This window comes from Eulemur rufifrons, chromosome 19 (genome assembly GCF_041146395.1).
Source record: "Eulemur rufifrons isolate Redbay chromosome 19, OSU_ERuf_1, whole genome shotgun sequence".
NCBI classification, from domain to species: domain Eukaryota; kingdom Metazoa; phylum Chordata; class Mammalia; order Primates; family Lemuridae; genus Eulemur; species Eulemur rufifrons.
In genome coordinates this window covers 75,353,206-75,374,472 of record NC_091001.1, presented here as the reverse complement: position 1 = coordinate 75,374,472, position 21,267 = coordinate 75,353,206, and the positions used below count along the sequence as shown (strand labels likewise).

At 35.8% G+C, this 21,267-nt stretch overlaps 1 pseudogene; it reads left to right on the top strand.

Annotated features, from left to right (window-relative positions):
- Nucleotides 1-1,152: 1,152 nt before the first annotated feature.
- Nucleotides 1,153-19,591, top strand: LOC138399489 (small ribosomal subunit protein eS24-like; annotated as a pseudogene).
- Nucleotides 19,592-21,267: the final 1,676 nt, after the last annotated feature.

Genomic DNA, 21,267 nt, shown 5'->3' with positions numbered 1-21,267 from the left:
GACGGGGGAGAGGATGAAGCTCAGGTGTAGGTCAGAAAGAAAAGTGTCAGAGCCTGCCGGGGACCTCATGGAGGAAAACTGCAAAGCAGAGAAGGAAGAGGATAAAGGAAAAAAACGTATCGGTGAGGATCAAACCCAGAGAGGATGGGAGCCCATTAAAGGGCAAATAGGGGATCATTTTCTCCTTCCTACACTCCTTCGGTGATCAGCAAGCTGCCAAGTTACTTGGCAGCTTTTCCACCCCCAGGAGCCCAAGCAGTGCGGCAAGCACAGAACTGTGGGGAGAACTTGAGTGATCCCAGAGCTTGGACATTCTGTGTGAAGTCCCCTCCAAGGAGAGTGATGTGAGAGGCTGCAGAGCCAGCTTTCTTCCATTCAGACTCTTACCTTTCCCCGCTCCTCCCCCACCCACCGCAACCAGGAGAGCAGTTTGAGCTGAGAATTTGGTGAGTGGCTGCGTCTCTCCAGCTGGTGCATCCTCCAGCCTGAGCTTTCCACAGAGGGTGGGGCCCATGCCTTTCCCCTTGAGGACCTGCAGTGGACCTGGGGTGCCTGATCTGTGAGCTCCCTGCCCTCCAGCATTTCTCAGAGAGGCACTCCAGTGGCTCAGACGTGTAGGTTGGATCCCGTGCCCCCAGGACTCAGGACACAGCAGGGAGGTTTGGAAGTTGGACTCAGGAGGCAAGGGAGCCCACGTGGGTGGAACGGACAGAAGAATACTGTGAGGGTCCCAGACGTGGCAACCTGGGGAAGCATCCATTTCCCTCACAGGAAAGCCACACTGTTGGACTAGCGTGGGTCCTCTGGCAGGGAGGATCCCAGCCCACAGTGCCATAGCAACTCAGTGTGGCATGTTCAGGTGTGCCAGTTTGCAACCAGACACCGGAGGGCAGGGGTAACACAAGAGGGGTGGAGTTTACTCCCAACAGCCAGTTGGGGAATTGTAGCCCCTTCCTCATGAACAGCCTTGTCAGACTGGAGAGCCTGCCTTGACCCTCCCCTCCCAGCAGCTTTCCCTAGGGGTGGGAAAAATGACCTTGAATCCCTGTTGAGGCTCAAAGCCATGCTGTCAGACTAGGGAGGGTTCCCTGGTGAGGAAGATCCCAGCCCACGGTGCCATACCAACCGCGTGCAGCACGTTCAGGAGCACCCATGTGCAACCAGACGCCAGAGGGTAGGGGTAATGCAAGAGGGGCAGACCTTACTCCTGACAGCCAGTTGGGGAATTGTGGCCCCTTCCTCATGAGCATTCATCCTGGTTTGGAGAGCCAGCCTTAACTGTCCTTTTACTGGCTCCCCCAGCCACGGAGAAAATGACCTCTGAGCCCTGCCAAGGGTTTGCAAAGCCTTCTAGGCTCACACCACCTAACCATGCCCAGCCTCACTCCTCCACCCACCTCTCCTGTGGTGGAGTTCAAGCACTCCACTTTAGAGAAGTGACATTCTATAAATTTCAAAGCTCATTAAGTAATTATAGCAGAGTATAAGACTGAATACAAGTTCCAGGAGGGAGGACAGATGACATATATTTTGCTTACCATTGTATTCCCTGGACATAGTACAGTAAATCACACATACAAGGTTTAAAAGAAATATTTTGGAGAACAATGCCCTAATAATATATCTTCATGCTATTTAGTTAATAGATGAAATATCTCTGTTAATGACTCCTAAGTTTGTAAGGACTTATTCCCTCAGACCAGCAATATTCTTTTTAAGTAATCTTAATGCCAGTTGACTTAGCAAAAATTTGAAATAAATTAATCTGAGGGTAGTATTAGGATAATTGCTTTTTTACATATCAAAGTCTGACACTGATCTCTTCCAGTAATTATATGTATCATTAAATTATTATTAATTTACCATATCTTGGCTGCTTCTATTCTTTGTGGTGCTATTCAACAGAATGATCCAAACAGATACAAGTCAATTTTAAGGAACTAAAAGATAGAGAGGACCTATATACTTTGCCTCCAAGAATAATGAGTCAACCAATACCTACATGGATTAGAAACAGATGAAACAGAAGTCCTGACCTCAAAATAATTTTCTACTTTCCAAATAAAGCACTTTGAGGAAGTGAAGGGCACAACCTAAAAGAAAAATTATCAAACTTATTTTTCAATTAGTTATAAATTGTTTCTTAAAGATATAATGCTTGTACTTTAAATATATAATTCAATCTCTAAAAGAAAACATAGCATTTTTATACAGATCTGCCCACTGGCTAATTGAAATAACAAATGTTTACCCTGGATCAACTCATGACGGTGCCATAGTTTAACAGATTAAGATTTATAGATTGTCACTGCTAATGGCACACAATGGCTGCAGCTGCACTATTTTGGTGGCCCAGGAAGTGTGCTTGGCTAGGCAAGCACTGCATCTGCATGCTTGATGTTAACACTCAGGCCTTTTATAGCTCTAATAAAATTGACAATTTATGCATAGACCTGCTGGAATCTAGAGCCAACGAAGATGAAATCACTGAGGTTGAGGGGCACATATTCAAGCTGCCTACCAGAAGCATGTGCAGCTGTATTAGCAGCAGGAAGCAGGTTCCATTGACACACCTGCTAGAGATGCCTGGTTTGCAAAATCTCTAGTTCTTTCCACCAGTAGACATATGCAGCCCTTTGTTCATTATAGCTTACCCATGTCAAAGTGTGAGATTCAGTCAAGATCGTATTATCGATTCAGTTTATTCAACAAGAGAAGTTCCCACTTGAAATGAAGTTTTTAAAATGCAGGAAGACAATAGGAATGTGTAGTGTACCATCCTTCTCTTTCTCAATCCTGTGTCTTCAGTAAAGCCAAGTTTGCTCTTGGATAATTGATCCAAATGGGGAGCTAGCAACCATTCCTTAAATACCTGGATCTCTTCTTGCTACTTTGAACCTTTCACCTCTTGCTGCCTTGTGAGAAGTTAAGTCTGCAGTGTCATGTTGTTATGTGGTCTAAGAGAAGACCCCAGTGTTTCTGTGTGAAAGAAATTCTGAGTGCCCATAGTGAAGCCATCACATTGGATTCAATGAAGTCCGTCCAAACTCAGAACTTACAAAATGCAATGGTAAGGGAGAAAAAATTTCATTCCTACTTCCAGTGTTTCTGTCAGGTGGAAAAAACTAATTAGCATCATAAACCTGGCCTTTTTCTCTAATTTGGCATAAGGAAGTGACCATGTATGTTGTTCCACCCCGTCTCTTTCTTTCCTCTTTTTTTTTTTTTTTTTTTTTGAGACAGGGAGGGTCTTGCTCTGTCACCCAGACTAAAATACAGTGATGCAATTGTAGCTCACTGCAACCTCCAACTCCTGGGTTAAAGCAATCCTCATGCCTCAGCCTCCCAGGTAGCTGGGACTACAGGTGCATGCCACCACTCCCAGCTAATTTTTTTTTTAAATTTGTTTTTACAGCTATGGGATCTTGCTTTGTGGCCCAGGCTGCTTTTGAATTGCTGGCCTCAAATGATTCTCCCATCTCAGCCTCCTGAAATTCTGGGATTACAGGCATGAGCCACTGGGCCTGGGCTTTCTTTCTTTGGAGTTAGTTTTTCCTCAGGGAGCATGCAATTTGGTGGATAAATCTAATTTCAGATTTCTCTACCTGTAACTTTATCTATTAGTCTAGAATCAGGAAGGAGAAAACAGTGGTATTGACTGACTCTCTCAAACCTCAACAGTTATATTTTTGAGAGTCTGGAACAAGAGAGTAGACATACATTCGAAAGAGAACTGAGTGCTGTTGATCATATTTTAATTTCTTATCATGAGCTTCTGATATGAAGTAACTATTCCAGAGAACAATATAGGGAATAACACAGGAAAACAATTTCTTATTTTATTCCAGATTAGAGTGGATCACTTCTAAACTCATTGTGTGTTCACTATTCAGACCATAACAAGGAAACCAGTTTACCATGTTTGGAATGACCCAGTAGTTCAAGTGAAAAAATAGTCATAGAAAATAAACAAGAATCCCAAAGCTTTGGGCAGGAAGCAAGAAAAGCTGAAGTTCCTCGTGGATCATGGTGTAAGATTTCTGTTAAGGGCAGTGTGGTATAGAGTGAGTAAAATAACTAGGTGAAGCTCTCATTAGGCCCAACATGCCAGAAAATATTAATATTTTGTAATAAGGCAATATTGCACAGAAAATAAGTCTGAAAAATCTAAGGTATTCTGAGATCTTTAATTCTAAATATTTCACATATATCTGGATGCAATTACTCCTATTGTTAAAGCTACTCTCACCATTCATAGGCATTCATGGTAAAATTATCTTCATTTTCCTCAAAATATTTTTTTCTCCATACATGATGAAACAGCCTCTTTTAGAACACATTATTTCTCTTTTATTACCATTAACATATTATTTTAATTAAATAAGTTAATCTCCATAACTTCTAAAAATTTGACAGGCATTGAATCAAATATACTAATACCCAAAATATGCAAATACTATATAATGTACAATATTAAGTGGATAATATAAGTCATCCAGTGAATTAGCTATTTCATTCTAGTAAAAGCTTCCAGTTCAAGGTAGAATACAGTAAAGAAGGTCCTCTTATGATATTACAATGGCTAAATGCTTTGTTTTGAGTCACTTCTATTCCAGTTACTTTCTTTTCTAACTTTAATAAACTTAAATATGTATCTGAACAATAAAATACATTTTATATAATTCAAAGATTTATGTTAAAGATGGAAAAAAGGTCAATGTGGCTAAAGGATAACAAATATTTAATATTAAAGTTAATTTATAATGGCTTATTAATACCACAATGAGGATAATACTGGCATCCTAATAATAATTTTTCAAGTTCCTAATATAAGTAAAGGTATATTCTGGTTTGACTGCAGTGAACATGCGTAATGTATTTATTTTCTTTTCTGTGTCAAAAGGAACAATCAAGCTGGAAATAACACTATTTTGAATTGGTTTGAATTTCTTTCAAAAAGTAGTTTATAACATAATTTTCTCTGTAACATACAGTTGATCCTTGAACAACATGGGGGATAGGGGCATCAATCCCCATGCAGTTGAAAATCCATGTACAATGTTTAACTGCCCCAAAACTTAACTAACGCCCTACTGTTGACTGGAAGCCTTACCAATGACATAAACAGTTGATCAACAGTTATATTTTGTATGTTATTGGATTATATCCTATATTCTTACACTAAACTGGAGAAATGAAAATGTTATTAAGAAAATCATAAAAAAGGAAATATGTTTACTACTCATTAAGTGGAAGTGGATCGTCATAAAAGTTTTCATCCTTGTCTTCATGTTGAGTCCGCTGATGCTTGGTCTTGCTTTCTCCGGGGGGTCAAAGGTAGAGGAAAGTCTGTGTATAAGTGGGCCAGCAAGTTCAAACCTGTGTTGTTCAAGGGTCAACTGTAATAGATGAGAATTTTTTATGCTTGTGATATAGATTAAATAATAAAGTAGATATAAAAATTATGCAAATCTTTTGTAAAATCAACAAATACTAATTGAACTTGCCTTTCACTACAGTAATCAAGGAAATTTCCATTTATGGATATTTAAATTTATACTAGGCATAATATTTTAACAAAACTCTTGAGTTAATTCTATACATTGCCCCATAAGTTGACATTTTATTAAGAAAAATTATCTATAGGAATTATTTTTTATAAAAACAAATAGATATTTGAGATTTAAAAAGATAGAAAAGAAAATTAGTATATACACAATATATTTCATTAAATTTTAATTATATTAAGGTTTTTAAAATTTTTTATAATGTAAAAAATTATATTATTAGATCACTAAGAAAAATATACTCTAAAAATATATGTGGATCAGAACATTCATTACTATTTTAAAAGTATCCTTTAGTTGAAGTCATTAAATAAAAATAGGCCAAAGCTATGAAATGTTTGGTAGAATACACAAGAGAAAATCTAGGTGACCTGGAGTTTGGCAATGAGGTTGTTTTTGTTTTTTCTTCATTTTTGAGGCAAAATTTACAACATGAACGTAACCGTTGTAAATTTACAGTTCAGTGGCACTTAGTACATTCACAGTATTGTGCACTATCATCTCTATTTAGTTCCAGAACATTTTCATCACCCCAAAAGGAAGCCCTGTACACATTAAGCTGTCACTCCACATCACCGGCAGCTACTAATCTACTTTCTGTTTCTAGGGACTTACCTCTTCTAGTCATTCATATTAATGAAATAACACAATATGTGATCTTTTATGTCTGGCTTCTTTCACTTATCATGATGTTTCAAGGATCATCCACATTGTAGCATGTATTAGTACTTGATTCCTTTTTATTATTGGCTAATATTCCCTTATATGGGTATACCACATTTTGTTTATCCATTTATATGTTGATGGACATTGCTAATGGTGGCACTATGAACATTCATGTACAAGTATTTATTTCAATTTTTGTTTTCAATTATTTGGGGTGTATACCTAGAAGTGAAATTATTAGTTCCCATGTAATTCTATTGACCTTCTGAGGGGTAGACGGTTTCCACAATGGCTGTACCATTTCACATTTCTACCAGCAATGTATGAGAATTCTGATTCCTCCACATTCTCTCTAACATCTGTCATTTTCTGTTTTTTTCTTTTTAAAATATTTTTATTATAGCCACTTAGTGAATATAAAATGGTATCTCATTGTGAAATGGCAATAAATTTTTAAGTAAAATGTAAAAAGCATGATCCCGAAAGAAAAAAATTGTTAAGTTGGACTTCATTAAAATAAAAAGATATTTTTTTTCCTGAAAAAGACAGTTTTCGGAGAATGGAAAGACAGGCCACAGACTGTGAGAGATCTTTGCAAAACACAGATCAGATATAGGACTTATCCAAAATTTATGAAGAATCCTTAACAAGAAAAAATAAAATCTCAACAAGGAAAGAAAGAACTCAATTTAAAAAAATGAGTAGAATATCTGAACAGACACCTCACCAAAGAAGGTATATAACTGGCAAATAAGCATATGATAAATTAAACTCAACATCATTTGTAATTAGGAAACTGCAAATTAAAATAGCAATGAAACACTACTACACACCTATTAGAACGGTTAAAATAAAGAAAAAATGACAATACCAATTGCTGGTGAAGGTATAGAGCAAGAGAAATTCTCATTCATTGCTGGTGGGAGTGCAAAATGTATGTCTACTTTGCAAGAGAATTTGGTAGTTTCTTACAAAGTGAAGCATAATCTTACCATATGATCTAGCAATCACACTCCTAGATAATGAATTAATCTAAAACTTATGTTCACACAAGAACCCGTAGCTTAAACTTATTGCTGCATTATTTATAGTAGCTCAATAACTGGAAGGAACCAAGATATTCTCCAATAGGTGAATGGATAAACAAATTGTGATGTATCCATATAATGACTATTTTTCAGCAGTAAAGAGAAATGAGCTATCAAGCTACAAAATGACATAGTAGAAAATTAAATGCATATTTCTAAGTGAAAGAAGCCAATCTCAAAAGCATATGGACTATATGTTTCCAATTATATGACATTCTGGAAAAGGCAAAACTGTAGAGTAAAAAGATCAATGGTGCCAAAGGCTTGGGAAAGGACATGAGAATTGAATAAGTAAAGCACAGTGGATTTTTAAGGTGGTGATATGTATTCTGTATGATATGCAATGGTGGGTACATGACATTATCTATTTGTCAAAATTCGTAGAACCTTACAGCACAAAGCAAACTTTAATATATGCAATTAAAATATTTAGGAGATTGGGTAAATCCCAGGAAAAATCAAAAATGTAACAAAACAAGGTAAATGTATTACAAATATATAAAATATTGATAAGCTCTTTGAAGGGAGTAGGGAGAAAAGGGACTGGTCTAAGGAATTCTGGAAATTAGTGGGGTTTGTAAGACTAAAGGCAAAATGAATTTCTTAAGAACACTATTTTATAATTAAAAATGATTTACAATGGGGGTATGGTTTACCAGTTTTGACCTGCTTTATATGCATACTGGAATTAAACAATTAAGTGATTGGATGGAAGATAATGGGGGCCATGTTTCTCATTGTAGGAATGAGAATTTACTCCTACAATGCAAGGGAAGGAGGCAAAGAAGATCCATGAGATAATGGATTAGAGTTGGAGACATCAGTGTGAACTCATGTTTAGCTTAATATAGATACAGATGGTTATGTACATAAATATTTATATATATGTGTATATGTAAATGGGCTGGTGTAAAAACACACATTCCCTTACTTTGTTCAGTCAGCAAAGAGGTCTTAAAATCAATGAAAACTCAGTAGGAACAAACATACCTAGCACTCAGGGCTTGATTTTTAATACCATGCTCCAATTAAAAAGTAAGTGCTTCTTAGAGAAATGGCTTATTCTAGGCCTGGAAGATGTTGTAGAAAGTAAGGCTGTGCTCAAAAATAATAAACCACATTGATGGGCGTTTGTGAAAAGGGCACAGCAGCTTTCTGAAAGAGCTCTTGATGGCCAAAGCTGGAAAAAATTGGAACAACATAATAAACAAAGTAGTATTAGACTAATTGTATTATACACTGAAGTATAAAACATATGTCCTTGAGTCCATACTGATATTGGTCCTTCTTTATTCTTCCAATCTGCGTTTATATTTTTAAAGTTTTTTTTTAATCTGTCTTATATCAACATATCAATATATCTGGAGGATAATCATTCTTCTTTTTTGCATCATTATGCAGGACAGGGTTGCAACAAACAGGGTGATGTTATAAAATAATGGTGCTACCAACTCGTGTTCACCACAGAACTGAATAAATTAAATTGAAGGCACATAGAAATGGAGATAACTAACCTCTCATTCAGTAAACAAATACTGAAAAATCCATTATTGTTAGGGAGACTGGCTATAGAATGCTTTTTGCTTTTAAATTACAAGCTATCTCAACAGAACTACATAACACACACACACACACACACACGCGCACACACACAACTACTCATTTTTTTTAATGATAGTGTCAGATGAAAGTAGGGGAAATTATTCTGTAAAAAATTGAAGTTAGTGTAAAATTTATTTGCTTGTCTCTACTAAGAAATGAAAGTAAAAGACTTATTCATATTGCATCATTTTAAGGTTTAAAGTAATAAAAATATGAATATGTCAGAGTAAATTTTTGATGCTATCTGTTGAGAGAATAATTTGATCTTTCTAAAGATGCAGAAGTAGTATAAAGTAACTTGAATGAACCTGCAAGATTAATGTGGTTCATATTTAGATACAGACAAACCCTGATAGAGCAATTGACTATTGAAGTAGGTTTTGAGAATAATTCATCACATTTATTACACATTATACTTAATGTGTAATATGCAACATCTATATATAAACATCTGTGTTGTCTTCATCCCAAGACTGAGTTTGAATATTTTTTGCTTGTCTCTATAGTCTAACTTTTTGTCATATTATACATTAGACTTTTTAAGCATAGTTTGTGCACAAGCTCACCTGGAGATCTTCTGTCAGTCCTTTGAATCCCGTGCATCTGTGCTATTAAGAGTGCCAGAATAAAATGCTTGCTGGGATGGATCAGTGTCATACTGATGCCATCGGAAAGGATGGAAGTGAAAATGTTGACCTCTTATTAATATAATTGCAGTAAATTTATCCTTTGCAAATAATTTATCAATCATACCAAACCTAAATTGAATTCATGTTTATTCTTTGCTACTTTTTTCATGTCTCTATTGTTTTCTTCTCCCCTATAAACAAGGTAGGAAAATTCTTCCTTCACTGCATATCTTCTATATCACTCCAAAGGAAAATAATAAGGTGCTCACAGAAAGTAAAAAAATATATGTACATATACACATACATATATGTACACACACACATATATATGTATATATATATAATATCTAATTGTTTTTTAATTTCAGCCTGGTGGCCATATTCATAGCTAGTATAAACTGACAGAACACCAATGTCTCAGAGAGATTATAGGTTCTTTTTCTAAGATCCTTAATGAGATTGGAAACTAATTCTGCCATGCAAAAGGTATGCTTAATAATATTCTTCCTTGAGTTGTTGATAAAGTTTGAGTATCTTTTATGCTAAAAATATTATTATGTGTTCACAAGAAATTAGCAAATTTCACATGCAAAATAGCCAAGTAGTAATAGGAGAAAAGATGGATATGAGAGAAGACAGCACCTAGAATAATCCCTAGTTTAAAGAAAAGATAAACATGTCATGTGTTTGTAAAATGTCTGTTTTTTAAATTTCATTAATATTACAAATAAAGATATATCTCAAAAACATGCATTCCTAACATTCTTGATATTGTCCACATAATTGATAATCTACCTGTCTTGAATTTGGAAATAAGAAAAAAACCAAATCTTCCCTCTACTCCTCATTTTTAAAGTTTTATTTGATTTGAGAGACTTCACTTTTAAAATACACATACTCTGAAGATTTTATACCATTGTTTATGGGCAATTTCTGTGACCACATTAATAGATAATTTATTTGTTTTGTACTGAGATTCAAACAGTAGCATTGATTGAAGGGCAAAACTAATGCTTGAGAGAGAGGAAGTTGGCAAGGGGGGAAGACCTGAACTGAAAGGGAGGCTGTTATGGGACACCAAAGTTAGCTGTAGATACTTGGCACGTGGCATGAGGATATCGGCTGCCTGGAGATTAGGGAAACAAGGATGTCAGAAAATGAAAGAGGTAGAGCACACTTCAAGAACTTATTTTGTGGTTGGGCACAGTGGCTCACATCTGTAATCCTGGAAGGCTGAGGCAGGAGGATTGCTTGAGGCCAGGAATTTGAGACCGGCCTGAGCTAAAGTGAGACTCTGTCTCTACAAAAAGTAGAAAGGCCGGGCGCGGTGGCTCACGCCTGTAATCCTAGCACTCTGGGAGGCCGAGGCGGGTGGATCGCTCAAGGTCAGGAGTTTGAGACCAGCCTGAGCAAGAGCGAGACCCCGTCTCTACTAAAAAGAGAAAGAAATTAGCTGGACAACTAAACATATATAGAAACAATTAGCCGGGCATGGTGGCACATGCCTGTAATCCCAGCTACTCAGGAGGCTGAGGCAGGAGGATCGCTTGAGCCCAGGACTTTGAGGTTGCTGTGAGCTAGGCTGACGCCACGGCACTCACTCTAGCCCGGGCAACAAAGAGAGACTCTGTCTCAAAAAAAAAAAATAAAAAATAATAATAAAAAAAAAAAGGTAGAAAAATTAGCTGGGCATGATGGCATGCACCTGTAGTCCCAGCTGCTTGGGGGGCTGAAGTAGAAGGATCACTTGAAGCCAGCAGTTTGAGGTTGCAGTGAGCTGTGCTGATGCCTGGGCAACAGAGCAAAACATTGTTTCAAAAAAGAAACAAACAAAAAAGAACTTATTTTGTTACTTTTACATATATAACTGAATCAGAGCCACTCTCCAGGTTTATTATGTATCCATAGCAATAGAAATTAAAATGAAAAATAAAATAAAAGTATAATACATATTGAGCCAGCATATCATATTTATGTATACACTCATTTATAAGTATCTGTGAATAACACTTTCCTTAGTGAATAATTCAAAATCCACTGTCTTTGGCGTTGGACTAAGGAGTAAGAGTTAAAATCTTAGCTATTACTATTTCTAGCCATGTGTTCTTGCACAAGACATACAACCTTTTAAAACCTCAGGTTTTAAAAATTTATTTCGTAAAGTGGGGATAATAATAGTACCTATGTTATAGAATAGTTGAAAGATTAAATGAGATATCCCATGCAAACCGTTTAGCACATGACTTGCTCAGTGCAAATATTCGTCAGTGGCTACCTATTCTTTTTATTATAGGTCAGCAGGAGTATTGCGTGCATGTGGAACAACTCTGGCACATTGGGAATGACCGAAAAAATGTGCATAAAAGCATAGTTATAAAGACGGAGTTGCTCTTTATCTTTCCCATATGCGCTATTACCACCACACAGCCACTGAGATTCTAAAAGGAGACAGCAAAAAAAAGCAAGTCCCATCAGATTTTCTGTTCTATTTTTCTAACTCATAATTACTAGAGATGAAGCCCATGTAATTTATTTGCATGTTTCACTATTTGACATTACGTTAAGTTCCTTTTCTGTTAATTTATTGTTTGCTGCTGGTCCCCGTGGAACCCTTAGGACACACTTCAAAATGAAATATTTTTCATCCCTATTAAAATATTTTAATGAATTCAAATCCTGAAAGTGCTTGATCATGACCAGCAGCACTATCTTACACAATGAGAAAGAGTTCTTAGAGGGTATGAAACTGTGACAAAGAAATAGCAGAAATGATACCCAGGCTCATGTATTTTAAAGGAGATGATAACATAGGGAAATAAGACAAATGTAAATTAATGTCCATGACTCGAAATACTATCTTCCTTATCCCCTGCCTTTACATATAGAAACACGTAAGACTATTTTTTTATATGTGTTCTTTTATTTTGTATTAAGAGAGGATCTAGCATTTGCAGCATCTTTCCCTAGAGTCTGTTTTTCATTAACACCAAATATTTTGCTTGCTAACTTTATATTATGAACACAAACTTATATCCTATTTACTTTAATATAGAACTTCATTAAAAAGTAAAGGTTTTATAGAGGGCTTATATCACTCTCTTATTGTTACCCCAAATAAAATAGAACAGATTTTAATAGTTATGATAAGTTTTAGTGCAAACATGACCAAGATCTAGAGATCACCTCTCACAGCAGAAAGTGCAGACAATCAGAAGAGCGTCAGGCCTGTAAAAGGGATGCCTCTTCGCCACTTCTTGCTCTCCCGAGGAGGGACTTTTTAAACTTAAGGACACAGCTAATATCTCCCCACACCTTTACTTACTTATCTAATTGGGAAATATGTGGCAAAAACCTGGGCATCCTGGGCTTAATCCCAGACTATCCTCCTCTTCAATCTACTTTCCTCTAGCAGCAGCCATCCCTCTCTGATTGCCTGATGTTGAGAGGAAGTACATTTCTCTCTCACCTAAATCTACACCCTCCAATATATGTTTCATCCATGTGAAAGTTGATATTTTGGTTTCTCTCTTATTTCCTAAATTCTTCAGAACTTAGGCAGGAAGTGTGATCTTTAGCAGCCCCATTGGAGACCACAAAGTAGCTAGTCAGGTACAATGGGAGAGAGATGAGGCTCTGGAGACACAACAGAGGCAAGAGCAGAATGCCAGGTTACAGACTGGAGCCAACAGAGGTCCACGTGGTCACCTGCGACAGGAAGGCCAAAGCAGACATGGAATCCACTGGGCCACACACCCTAGAGCTCTTGTACAGGTCTCCTAGAGGGACTGGAGAATGAAGCTTATGATTGAGCACAAGAAATGAAGCCAAGGAATAAAAAAGAAGTAAAAATGATTTATTATAATGCACAGTGGGAACTTGGTCATACTTAGAATCTTAGCATACTTATCACTGGCATCAGGGAATTAGTGTATTAATTGGAGTGGATCATCAAAAAGGTTGATAACATAATCAGCACGATGACCATTTCAATGACTACCATCAATATACCCACTAACACTAATACTTATTGAAGGGTGTGTGTCAAGTTGTAGGTTAAGAACTTTAATGCACTAATGCTTTTAATCTTCATCACCACCCTGAGAGATAGGTACTTAACTCTTGGCCATCACTGATCAAGGACTTCTTAAATTATCCCCAAGTCAGAGCAGAGCTAGCTGAGCATCTAAAATGGTGTTAAACATCTAGGTAGGAGGTAAGTAGCCACAATTTTAAAGGTTACAGGGGTGACTATTATAGTTAATAGTTCTTTTTGCACTACAAAGATAGAAGCCTTTGTGAATCATAGAACTATACATCCTAAAGTGAGAAGAGAATTCGTGTGATCTTCTGACTTACTCTTTGATATTTAGACATTATCTCCATTTTGCAGAGAAAAAATATGAAGCACAGAGAGGTTAAGTGACTTGTTGAATATCATACAGGTACAGTGTTAGAAAATTATAAAATCACTCCTTATTAAGTCTTAGAAACCTATTGATAACCTTTTGAGTAACAACTGTTTGAAGAGCCAAATCAATCTTTCCTAGAATGCCCACTATTCGTGGGCTTTCCCTTTCTCCCACTGGAGTTCAGACACTTGGAGCTTGCTGCTTAAAATAACTACCTCCAACCTTATAATCTACACCCACCCTCTTCAGCACGATGACTGCTGGATCCATTTGCAGCCCGTGTTTCCCTGGGAGGTGCTAGTTCCCGCAGCTTTCCTCCACAAGCCACTCTGTGAGCTGAAATCTCCATCGATACATTTTCACTGCTCATAAAGACAAGCAGCAAGGAGAGCACAAAAGAAGCCAATTTATCCATTTTTCTGTATCTGGAATACATGTGGAGTCAAAATTGGTGGTTTGCCTCAGCTCTCCCTGCTAAGATAATTTGGGGTGATATTGCAACTAAACGTTATGTTTAAACCATGCCAGTCACACTGTGCATTTTAAAGACCACATTGCAGAGTGCATTACCTTTCTAACGTATCTGAGTGTGTGAGTAAATTTCAAAGCACAATGGCTGCCATGAGTAGAAAATTACCTCACCCTTAATTTCATATTGCTATTCAAGGTAGAAAGAAGCACCATTTGTCTTTCCTTATTTCTACTTTGATATGATTTTTCCTGAGTTGTTCAAATGCTCTGGTTTGTTTCAAAAGTTGTTTGTTTTCCATAGAGGTTGTCCAAATTTGCAGCCCCACCAACAGTGCATGAGCATTCCTTTCTCTCTGTATCCACGCCAGCAACTATTGTTTTTGGACTTTCTAATAAAAGCCCCTCTGACTGGGGTAAGGTGATATGTCATTGTGGTTTTGATTTGCGTTTCCCTGAGGATTAGCGACATTGAGCATTTTTCATATGTTTATTGGCCATTTATGTCTATGTTCTTTTGAGAAGCTTCTGTTCTGTCTTGTTCTTTGTACTTAGGTGTAAACATACTAACACATTCTCTCAAGTCCTAAAATGTGTAACTTAGGACTATGTTTCTAATTCTCTTATTTAAAACTAAATATGTTTCATCTTAATCCACAAAAACGTCTGGATTTTCTCATATTGTTTGAAGATTTTCTTAGCAAAATTACCAGACCAAGACCAAATTTTACTCCTTATGTGAATTAGTATAAGCAGCTTATTAGTCTTTTTTGTTATAACACCCCCTTTTCCAACTCCAATTACCCAAAGCAAAAATACTAGAATTATCAAGCACTGAATACAGGGATACCACTGAGATATTAAGGGTTTGGATCTAGACTACCACAATAAAGCAAATATCACAATAAAGCAAGTCACACAAATAATTTAGTTTTATAGGCGTATAAAATTATGTTTATAATATATGGTAGTCTATTAAGTGTGTAATACTATTATGTCTAAAAAATTCTACATACCTTAAAAAATACTTTACTACTAAAAAATACTAACAATCACCTGAGCCTTCAGTGAATTGTAATCTTTTTGCTGGTGTAAGGTCTTGCCTCAATATTAAGGGCTGCTGATTAATATGGGTGGTGGTTCCTAATGCTGGGGTAGCTGTGACAATTTCTTAAAATAGGAGGACAATGAAGCTTGCCACAGTGATTGACTCTTCCTTTCACAGAAGATTTCACTGTAGTATGTGATGCTGTTTGATAGCATTTTACCCACAGTAGAACTTCTTTCAAAATTGGGGTCTAAATTTAAGTCATTTTAAGTAATGTAAGTAATATTCTAAATTTAAGTAATATTCTAAATATTGTGTTGTCATTTCAACAGTGGTCACAGAATGTTCACCAGGAGTAGATTCCATCCTAAAAAATCACTTTCTTTGCTCATCCATTAGAAGCATCTCATCATCTGTTCAAGTTTTATCATGAGATTACAGCAATTCAGTCATGCTTTTAGGCTCCAATTCTAATTCTAGTTCTCTTGCTATTTATACCACATCTGTAGTTACTTCCTCTACTGAATTCCTGTGCCTTCCAAGTCATCTGTGAGGACTGGAATCAATTTCTTCCAAACTCCTATTTTTGTTCTTACTTTAACTTGCTCTTACAAATCATGAATATTCTTAATGGCATCTAGAATGGTGAATCCTTTCTAGTGGTTTTCAATGTACGTTGCCCAGGTCCATCAGAGAAATTACTATCTATGGCAGCTATAGCCTTATGAAATGTATTTCTTAAATAATAAGACTTGAAAATCATAATTGCTCCTTGACTCATGGGGTGCAGAATGGATGTTGTATTAATAGGCATGAAAACAACCATTCTTGTACATTTCCATCAAAGCTCTTGGGTGACCAGTTGCATTGTGAATGAGCTGTAATATTTTGAAAGAAATCTTTTTCTGAACAGTAGTTCTCAACAATGGGCTTAAAATATTCAGAAACCCATGCTGTAAATGGATGTACTGTCATCCAAGCTTTGTTGTTCCATTTATAGGGCATAGGCAGAGTAGTTTAGCAACATTAGTAAGGGCCCTTGGATTTTTGGAATGTCAAATAGGCATTGGTTTAATTTAAATTCACCAGTTACATTAGCATGTAACCAGAGAGTCAGCCTACACTTTGAAGCTTTGAAGTCAGGCATTGACTTCTCTCTAGTTATGGAAGTCCTAGATGGCATCTTATTCCAATATAGAGCTATTTTCTCTACATTGAAAACCTGTTGTTTACTTGCCTTCATAAATTATCTTAAATCATCTGGAACATTTGGTGCATTTTCTCCATTAGCACTTGATACATCACATTGTACTTTTATGTTATGAAGATGACTTCTTTCTTTAAAACTCACGAACAAATATCTGTTATCTTCAAACTTTTATTCTGTAGCTTCCTCTCCTCTCTCAGCCTTTATAGAATTGTGTGTTAGGGCCTTGCTCTGAATTAGGCTTTGGCTTAAGGGAATGCTGTGGATGCTTTGATTTTCTATCCAGATTATTTAAACTTTCTTTATATCAGCAATAAGGCTGGTTCTCTTTTAGTTTTCTTAAAGAACTAGCCTTTGCACTTGCAACTTGCCTAACTGGCACAAAAGGCCTAGCTTTTGGTCTATATTGGCTTTAGAAATGCCTTCCTCTCTGAGAGTAATCATTTTTAGATTTTGACTTAAAGTGAGACACTTGTGACTCTTCCTTTCACTGAACACTAAAGGGCATTACAAGGTTATTAACTGGCCAAATTTCAGTATTGTTGTGTCTCAGGGAATAGAGAGGCCACAGGAGAGGGAGCGAGACAGAGGAATATTTGGTTGGTGGAGTAGTCAGAGCACATACGTTTATTGATTAAGTTTGCTGTCTAACGTGGGCACAGTTTGTGGTACCCCAAAGCAATTACAATACTAACATCAAAGATCTTTGATCACAGACCACCATGACAGATATAATAAAATGAAAAAGTTTGAAATATTGCAAGAATTACTAAAACGTAACACAGAGATACAAACTGAGAGCATGCTGTTGGAAAAAGGCACCAGTAGGCTTGCTTAACATAGGTTGGCCACAAATCTTTGATTTATAAAAAAGTATATCTGCAAAGCCCAATAATGTAAAGCACAATAAAATGAGATATGCCTGTACATATTTAGGGTTTAGCATTTGTTGATGCTGTTATCCTTTTATTTGACTGTTTTAAAAAATCTGTTTTTGTGTTATTTATTGTGCCAAATCCAAATCTATTAACCTAATCATAATGGAGGCTTCCCAGATGATCATAGTCCATGTGGTCCTACCTCGCTAAATGACCAGAGGTTTCTTAATGTTATGTTTTGTTTGTTGTCTTTGTTTCTAATAACTCCTAGCACTTAGAGTTTTGGTGTACCTTATCTCTGCTAATCTAGAAACTGAGTTCACAACAGGTACATATTGGGAAGATAGCATAAGCAAGAAATAAAACTTTGTTGGTTTGGATTGCTAATATTTGATCATTATTTTTTATCGCAGCATATCTAGCTTTTTCTGAATTATACATATACCACTCAATCATTTAAACTGTGTAATAAATGTAAAACCGGGAAATGTTTCCTTGTTACATACTAACCCTTCTTTTCCTTTTGGTATTCCTTCTGGTATATATTGTTCTTCATAATTGTTCATCATTCACTTAATGCTTCAGTGAATTTTTATTATATGCTTACTCGGCCTGGTATCATACTGCTCACCAACAAAGTCATATTCACTGAAAATTGTTTGATCAATATTTAAACCGTGCTCATGGTTGTGGGAAATAATTAACTAAATTCCAAATAAATTTAAGAATTTGTTTGCTCAAAATTTATGTTAAAAGATTTATCTTTGTGTGCCTGTTTTATATTACTTTTGAGAACACCTTGGATCATATTTGCACTCTGATTTCTAGTTCCAGAAAGACCAATAATAAACAAGAAGTTTAACATTTTTCCTTTCAAATACTGGACACAGAAAGACTCCACAAACTTTTACAGGAAATGTAGAAACAAAATTTATTTTAAGCTACTCAAAAGTTTTTGTTATGTATGTTTTTAAAAATCTAAATATCAATGAGCTGTTCTACTTTAATAACAGTTTAATAACAAGTCAATACAATGGAAGTGGCAAGTAATGAAGAATCATCAATTGTTTTCCAACTAAGTTTAATCATGCTGCTATTAATATTATGCTAACTCTGGAGTAAATGAGTATTAACATGAAAGACAAGAAATGTTTGGCTAAATCTGAAAATCTTTCTTAAAATAACAATATTTGTTAGAAATTATAAAGATCAGTGGAAATGACAACACTAAATAAATGTTTTTAAATTATGCCCTGTCCTGAGTTTTGCCTTGCTTCAGTAAATTGTAATAGAAGTACCCCCATAATATTCTGAAATAAAAAAATAAAATAAATACATGAAAAAAAGAAAGTATAGATGAAAGATATTTTTAATTCCAAAAGATTTCATGGAAAGTTTGAAAAGTTGAATGAAGATCTAAATATAAATGTATTTCTAAATATGTTACCAATGATATTCTCATACACCTGTCTTGGAAATAAAATGCTGCTAAAATATATTCAAATTAATAATTTTGGTTGCTGTGCACTTTGACATGATCGGCCGGCGAGGAGTGGCCCCTTCTTTTCCTCCCTGGCTGTGTGAGGGTCGGCCGCCATTCTGAATGACACAGTAACTATCCGGACCAGGAAATTCATGACCAACCACTTCAGAGGAAACAAATGGTCATCGATGTCCTTCACCCTGGGAAGGCAACAGTACCAAAGACAGAAATTAGGAAAAAACTGGCAAAATATACAAGACCACACCAGATGTCATTTGTATTTGGATTCAGAACTAACTCGCTTTGGTGGTGGCAAAGACAACTGGCTTTGGCATGATTTATGATTCCTTGGATTATGCAAAGAAAAATGAACCCAGCCATAGGCTTGCAAGGCATGGCCTGTATGAGAAGAAAAAGACATCAAGAAAGCAGTCAAAGGAACGCAAGAACAGAATGAAGAAAGTCAGGGGGCCTGCACAGGCCAACGTTGGTGCTGACAAAAAGCCAAAGGAGTAAAGAATCTGCAATGACGTTATCTGCAGCCATTGTGTGGGTTTCTCATAAGAGGATCAATAAACTTAAAAATTTTAAAAAAATAATGATTTTGGTTAATATCGTTTAGTGTGAATGAGGTTAGATGTAAGATACACTTGATGTACTTCAGTCTTGATCTAATTTATTAATGAGTTTCTATGATAATAAATGCATTTATTTCATTGTTTCTACTGTATTTTATGTGAGAGGTGCCATTCTACCTATCTATAATAGCCAACTATGTAGAACAGAGGCAGGTGTAAACACAAACGATTTGGTATTAAGAGATAGGATATGCTAAAAGTTATAAAACCTGAATAATTTTTTTTAATATTTCTTTTTGACAAGCTAAATATAAATTTGTATTAATTGGTGTCCTGAATAAAGAGCTAAATTGCAATGATACTAGCACCATGAAACTGTCAGCATTTTTCTCATTAACTCTGTTTTTTAAATGACACATTATACTTTTACTTGAAAAATAATTTTTAAATTGCTTTGGATAAATATAAGCTGACCTAAAAACATCCTTGGTGATTTTATTTTACCAGATGAGACAGGGAGACAATATTCTCTCTCAGGAAGGAGTTTGAAGGATAATTTTCAATATCTCAAATATCAGAGCATCACCTAATTGTATCAGTAACACAAATATAAATATACACAGCTCTTGGAAGGCATTGCCCACCTCCCCCCCCCCCACACACACAGCCTACCACACCAACTATAGTTATATACACATATGTGCGTGTACAGTGAAGGTAATATAAAGGGCACAGGGCAGTAAAGGAAAGCCTCATGGATCTTAATTTCATAATTGTATTTTTCAGTTTCATAGTCTTTGATTATTTCATGCAGATTCAAATTCTTTGGTAGAATTATCTATCTTTTTATCATTTTTTACACTTTCCCCTTTATATTTGTGACATTAATTCTTGATCAGCTGACTCAACTATCTATAAGTGTGTTTCTATTGTCTCTTTTTCACGTTGGTTTTTGGTCACATGATATTATTTTTGGTGCCTGAGTAATTTTTATTGTATAATAGACATAGTGTATAAACATTGAGAGGCTTTATATGATAGCATATTTTAAGTTCACAGAATACAGAGAATATTAATATTTCTTAAAGGTGTAACTTTTTAAAAGTAGGTACCCATGAGAAATTAGGACATCTAATGTAAAAATTTCAATTTCATTAAAGATACTTATTCTATTAAATATTTTACTTCATATTACCGTAAATAAGTTAGTAACTTAAAAATCTCATTGGTCACAACCAGCATAACTTTTCCAGGAGTTTCATGGGTATTTGTGGTAGTGTCCTAGAGGAAAAAGGAACTAGTGGTCAGAATCTAGAAATTGATCCATTGGCCAGTGATTTACATGACCATATCCTAAGACTTGATCTGGGCTTGAATGTATACAAAGGAAGGTTTATTAACTACTTTATTTTGGTGGATTATTGTATTTGTCTTTCACTGTACCTTAGATGAGATGGGTATCAGTGTTTTAGTACTGAATATCCATTCTAGTTGAAGCCATAATCAAATGGAAGTTTGATTTTATAAAGATAAAATGTAAACACTAGACAAGTGGAATTAGATAGATTAAATGTATACTAAGGATTAGTTCAATTCCCAATTGCAAGAATAATAATAATAATTCACATATGAATTAGAAACCTG